Source organism: Cetorhinus maximus, chromosome 23 (genome assembly GCF_964194155.1).
Source record: "Cetorhinus maximus chromosome 23, sCetMax3.hap1.1, whole genome shotgun sequence".
In the NCBI taxonomy this organism is placed as follows: Eukaryota; Metazoa; Chordata; class Chondrichthyes; order Lamniformes; family Cetorhinidae; genus Cetorhinus; species Cetorhinus maximus.
This window is the reverse complement of record NC_135901.1, coordinates 11320001-11327267: the sequence shown is the minus strand read 5'-3', so window position 1 is coordinate 11327267 and position 7267 is coordinate 11320001.

Genomic DNA, 7267 nt, shown 5'->3' with positions numbered 1-7267 from the left:
CTCGTCTACAGATTATCCCTGTGTCTGTCTGTATGCTCTCAGACACCTACACAATGCCGAATATAAAGTTGAGACGAAGAACGATGGGCGATGCATAGGGAGTTTAATAAAAATGAGACTCAGTATGGTGATAATGCAGAGAAACACTAACAGAGGGACATAAATGAAGGTGAGATTGATTACATTGAGTGGTAGAGAGACATATTAACAGATAGAGGTGTTTAATGCTGAGGTGAGGACAGTTAGTGGTACAAATCGAGAGTAGCAGAAGGTTATTGATGCAGAAATGTATTTATAAATATAAAGGCACAGAAAGTAAACAGTTGATAATGGCTATTCTCCGATATGACACTTGGTGCAGTGAACTGCGGGAAAGGGATCATCACTGCCCTGTATAATACAAATGGACAAGAGGGACTAACACTGACTGAAGTTCTGGGACGCACACACAGTCTGTAGCCTCCTCAGTGAAACCAGAAAGCATGAAAATTGGAGAATCCTGGAGATTTTAATCAGGAAAATGGGGATGACGCTAAAGGAAACAATGGGAAACAAAGGCAAACATTAGCACACAGCTAACAGAAAAAAACTGCAAGTTAAAATAAAACAAACTTGTGGTATAGGAATCTGAGCACCTTTATTGTGACTTGAGTGTCGGCCACCTCAGTGCATGAGCTCAGTGCCTGGTTGTACACAGTTACTCAAGGATGAAGCAATACTCATTTATTAGTGCACGGTACAATCCCTCTGTTTATATTAAACCAGAGGTCACCTCATTTATTACTGCACTGCACTGTTACACTAGATGATGTCTCAGCTATTACTGCATTAGATATGCCTACACTTATGTTAGACGAGACCCTATTTTTGTTATTACTGACTACAACATTTTAATGCTTATGTTTATATTACACTAGACACTGCCCTAATCGAACTACACGAGACCACATCTCACTTTATATTGCATTCGTTCCTTTTTTCAGTTATTTGCAATAGATTGCATCTCTGTCAATGTGATCCTCGGTCATATCTCAGTTCTTACTGCAAGAGGTCTTCTCCATTAGTGTTAGGCAACATCTTGTCCCAGTATTACACAAGATAATGTCACTCTTTATATTACAATAGCCTGTGTCTCTGTTGACGGTACATGAGACCCAATCTCATTTACTGCGGCATTACACATGCCTCTGCTTGCATTACGCTGGAGCATGCCTGAATTACTACTGCTTAAAAATGCTTTGAAGTGTTCGATCAGCCATGATTGTATTGAATGGCGGAACAGGCTCGACGGGCTGAATGGCCTTCTCCTGTTCGAATGTTCCTATGCTTCCAGATCCCGTACTATTGACATTATTCCGAAGCAGACACTAGCCACCTGGCCAAGTAATGTAACGAGCTGCTACTTAGTCTTTGTGTATGTTGTGTACATCTGCCAGGATATTGGTAATGTCACTGGACTCCCTCATATTGTAACCTGGCCCCCAGTTGCCGGGCCAGGAAAGTTGCCGAGTCTGAGGCGCCGACCTTCAGATCAGAAGTCTAACTGAGGTCCCGGCAGTCCGTTCAGGGCGATGTTAAACAATGTCCGGAATATTGGAATAGGAGCGGGGCGGGGGGATTCTCCTGGTGCCCTGGGCCCACATTCCACCTTTAACAAACACCACCCAATACAAACACATGCACCAACCTCCCAGTTCATTACTGTGGGGAAAGGAAGGCGGCAGCACAACTGGCAGAAAGAAAAGCTCCCCTCCCCCACCCCTGTACACCAGAGTATTGTGGGAGGGGCTTTCACATCCGGATCACAATCCAAATGGAGAGTCAGAAAATTGCAGCCTCCTTTTATAAAACTGTCTCTTATTCACACAACACTTAGCCAGCGACCCGGGAACCGTGCTGCCCATCAATAATCTCAGCGGATCTGCCCTGTGCAAATCAACTCGATCCCCCTAAAGTATTTCAGTCCAGCTCTGAGGTCCGGTCTCCCAATGCAGTCCAGGGCTGCAGTCTCCTACTCCCGTCATATAAACCCTCAGCTCCAGGCAGCAGAACGATGGGAATCCTTCTTGTTTTCATCCTGTGTGTCTGTTTACCCCGTGAGTACCGATCAAACAAACCGACATTGTGTGGATTTAATACAAAGCTGCCCGAGTCCATCCCAATTACAGACATTGTCTGGGGTTTTAACCCGGTTCTGTGGTTCGGCTCCGATGGTCCATTAAACTCTCTCTGTTTAATTTCCAGGCTCCTTCAGTCAGTCAGTGACACAGACCCCGGCAGCGGTGACCAGGAAGGAGTGTCAGTCACTCACCATCACCTGTGTTTTCTCCGATGCTTCGTGGTATTATTTCCAAACGGGACATTTCTTCAAACAACCCCAGACCGGGACAGAGCGGGAGCGGATCTCCAGCGGGGGGAGATTTGTTGTATCGGTGAATAAAGCAGAAAATACATTTTCGCTGGAAATTCGGGATGTGAGAGTTGAAGACACCGCCACCTATTACTGTAAAGCTGAGTATGATACACACACAGTGATGGGCCTCGGCTTCCCGCGATACAAAAACTCTCACTGCAGATTATCACAGAAACAAATGAAAAAGCGGAGTTAATCTGCAGTTAAACCCCCATCAGTTCTGCCTCACACCGTCTGCCCCACAGTCTAGTTTAGAATGAGATTGGATTATTGCCGTTAACATCTTGAGTTTTATAAATGCCCAGTGTGTGCGGATGGTGATGTCTTTCCCGGGATTGGTGTCAGTGAATGGGGATTGGGAATGACTGATCCCAGTTACAAACCCCTAACACCAGATGTGACCCCGGTCTAATAGCTGGAACCGGGAACCGCAGTTCCCGCTGTTTAACTAATGTCCCCACATCTCACCAAGTACCCGGGGGATTTTATACTGACTTGTAACACTGTGTTATTTTGGGACAGTCACAGTAGGAGAGACCCGAGCAAATACTTCTGTCCGATCACAATATAAATTCTCGGGACCCAGATAATGAATTGTTGGGTTCATGTTATTGTCGCTGGAATCTGGTTAAATTTCATTGTAATTTCCACCATTCAGTTATTTTTCTTTGATATTTTTCTCGGTTTATATGAAGCGAACATCTCGTTCCGGGAACCATTTACTCTGAGCTCAGGGCCTCACAAAGAACAGTTTGAACCGACAGAGACTTTGAAACATTCAATAATTTTTATTTATTTAAACCCTCTGAATAATTGGGCAGTCTCTACTGTCTGATGATGATTTCCCGGCAGGTTGAAGAGTCGGTGGTTGTTGTACCTGGGAGACTGAGAGCGGTGTCACTGTGGTGGTTTACTGATTATGCGGATGGATCCGGGACGGTGGTGACTGTCACAGCCGGTAAGTAGCTCCAAACCTCGCCGGGTTACAGACTATCTCGGGTAATGTTCATCGTCTGTTTATTATTGATACCAGTGGAGTTTGGGGGAATGTGGGAGTTGACGGAATCTGGACCATTATTGGTTTAACGGGTACATGGGGGACAACATCAACATCACGGACTCTCACACTCTGAATCGCTTTTAATGAGCGGAGATGGTCGGCAATCCGGACTCCACTCCCGGTGTTAACTGTGACCGAGGGAGCTCTGTCTGTCCCTTGGAGCCCGGGAGCGGGGTCACAGAGCTCTCTCCTGGGCAGCAGATTGCAGTCCGAGCCGCGCAATGTGAATCAGAAACCGAGTGAATAAACTCAACACAACTGCGGCCAGTTCGGATACCTGCAGCGGCTCGTTCAATACCTGACCCGGGAGAAAAACGGGCGAGTGACACAAGGGACTTCAGATATAAGAGATCCTGATGTGGGTCCAGATGGAATTTTATTATTGGACAATCGGTGACTGAAATTAGTGACATTGCCCCCCTCCCCATTTCTTTCAATTGTCTTCAACCAATCACTTTCCTCCTTTCCCGCCCTCAGACCGAGATGTGAAAGTTTGGAACTGCAGACACTTCTCTATATTGACTGTAAATGTTTGAGAGATGGGATGGCTGTAATTTATCTGCATCCCTGATTACTGTGGAATAAGCAATACAGTGCAGTGAGAGAGTGAGGATGATGCATTAATCTTATGAAGGAGAACAGAAACATAAGGAAACAATTATTAACTAGGAGAATGTTCATTTAGAACCAGCAAGAAAAAAAAATCGAAAGGGAGAGAAGGATTGGATGATTTCTGACCCCAGGATGCGTGAGGTTTATGAGGGAAGGACTGAAATGGACTCCAGTCTGGAATTCTGTGTAAAGTTTTGGCCTCCTTACTGAAGAGAGATCAATCTGCATTGGAAGGAGTGCAGCAAAGGTTTATCAGACTGATTCCTGAGATGGAGGGATTGTCCAATGGGAAGAGATTTAGTCGTCTCGGTCTATATTTCCTCGAGTTTAGAAGAATGAGAGGTGAACTCATGAAAACATATAATATTCTGAAGGGCTTTGACAGGGCAGATTCTGGGTCGGAGTTTCCCCAGACTGAGGAGTATAGAACTCGGGGTCACAGCTTCAGAATAAAGTGTCATCCATTAGAACTGAGAAGGAAAAAATATCTTCTGTAGAACCATTGTTGTTAATCTGTGGCATTCTGTAACTCAGAGTGCGGTGGATGTTCATAATCTATGTCCATTCAAGACAATATTCGATAGGTTTTCGGACACTAAACGGAACAGGGGATATGGGGAGAATGCGGGAATGTGTTGTTGAAGTTGTAAATCAGCCAGGATATTACTGAATGGCTGAACGGGTTTGAATGGTGATATCGGGGCTCCAGCTTCTGTTGATTCGATTCTCTACTTTGATGAAATAAGAAATCAGCAACAATCCACATCTCTTGGGAAGATTGAACAGGCTGGGTCTCTTTTTTCTGGAAAAAAGAACCACAAGGAGAATCCATAGAATGTTTTTCAATAATGAACGGTTTTATTGTGGATAAATTGTTCATTTGTGGCTGAGTCCAAAGCAATAGCCGTCAACATATGACAGTAACTAACAGAACAAATAAAACATTTAAGACAATTGAATTTAAACAAAGGCAGGTCAGAATGTGGAACTTGCTGCCACAGGGAGTGGCTGGAGATAGTATTGATGTATTTATTGAAACACTTGAAAATACAGGAGGGAGAACGGAACAGACCGACACAGGGAGCTGGATGTAAATGGTTAATTAGATTTCGGGTGGGGTCAGGCTGGAATTGATTATATACACAGGTTGAATGGCCCATACCTCTTCCGCATTCTTCTTCCTCGATTCTGTAAAATTGTGAGAAAACTCCACCCAGTGAACCCGGGAGAGAATCAGTTAACGTGCGGAAAGAATTGAAATTGTCAGAGAGCCAGAAGAGGCAGTTCCCAGTGAATAACAGTAAAAACCACTGCGGAAACTGAACAGACTGAATCCAACCGACAACTAAGAGACTTTGAGGCAAGTTCCCACGATTGCAAGAAGCCCAAACAGCACAAAGAAAATGTGAAATAAAGGGAATGTGAAATTAAAGAAATAAGATGAAATTAATGTACATATTTGAAATAAAGGTGAACTGGAGCAAATAGGACCCTATTGATAGAACATAGAGAAATACAGCAAAAGGCAGAGAGAAATTCCCGGGTAGTTTTAAACCGCAGGAAATGATTGACCTTTGACCACTGGTGCTCACTTCTCGGTTTTGCCCAATCGGTGCTGATGATTCCCATCAATTTGTGTTGGATCTTGCTGTGCACAGTGATTCCACACAGCTGTGTTTCTCTCCAACAAACATGTTTTATTTTTGGAAACTGGTTGCCTCGCTGAACATAAAATGCTCCCTCGGGGTTGTGTCTCACCAAGGAAAATAGAAACGGGAATGTAATATAATTCATAGAATTATCCAGCACGGCATTCGGCCCCTCGTGTAGGTGCTGACCCTTTAAAAGTGCAATCCAATTGTTCCCACTGCCCATGAATTTTCTCCATCGCTCTATATTTTTATTTACATTTCCAGCACAGATCCATTACCCGTTTGAAAGTTACAATGGAATCTGTTCCCAACACCGATTCAGACAGTGCAGTCCTAATCGGAAGAGTTCGCCATGTAAAATGAAATATCACCTCATTCCCCACTTGATCATATTTTCATAAGAGTGAACACGGTTCAAACAGGCTTCCAGCAAATAAAATTACTTCAAAAAGCAGAGCTATTCACGTGGATGACATATTTACCTGGACAAACAGAGGTTAAACAAAAATAAAATGTTCATTTTTTTTGTCCTCCAGATTCCAGTTCCATAATTTCCCGGAATCCGCCTCTACAAACCTCTCCTGCCGGTGACACCGTTACTTTAAGATGTGAATATTCAGGGTTCTGTCAGTACACAGTACACTGGTACCGTCAGTCTCCCGGACAGGCTCCGGAATATCTGCTTCAGAGACACACTTCAGGAGAGGAGAATAAAGGAAACGCTGCTGGGGGGAGAATTTCTGCTTCTATCGATCCTGCCAAGAAAATCGGATGGTTAAATATCTCCAAACTACAACTGAGCGATTCCGCTGTGTATTACTCTGACCTGAGTCGGCGCACAGCACAGTGATACAGAGCACGGAGAGAGCTGTACAAAAACCTGAACATGGTGGGGTTACAGGCACACAGTGATACAGAGCACGGGGAGAGCTGTACAAAAACCTGAACATGGTGGGGTTACAGACACACAGTGATACAGAGCACGGGGAGAGCTGTACAAAAACCTGCACATGGTGGGATTACAGACACACAGTGATACAGAGCACGGAGAGACCCGTACAAAAACCTGCACATGGTGGGATTACAGACACACGGTGATACAGAGCACGGAGAGAGCTGTCCAAAAACCTGAACATGGTGGTTGCACACAAACAGGTGAGAGACCTTGGCCTGAGTGAGACACAGCCAGAGTGAGTGTGAGTATTGGCAATTTGGTGCACAGTGGGAATTGAACTGGTAAATCTTTCTCTTTAATTTCTCTTTAATTTTTGTAACCACAGTAGTCTAGTTAAAAGTTTGGTAAGGGAGCTGATTCAATTGACTGTATGACAGTTAACTGACAATCACCTGATGCCTGTTAGGGACTTAATAGGTATTGATTGCTATTTGAAGCTTAACTAGTGTGAGTCATTTCAGCTCACTTCAGCTCTAATTAAGAAAGGGACTATTTAGAAGCACACGACAGTGTGCTTGCACAAGAGCAGGGGAGAGACCTCATCCTGAGGGAGACACAGCCAGAGTGAGTGTGGG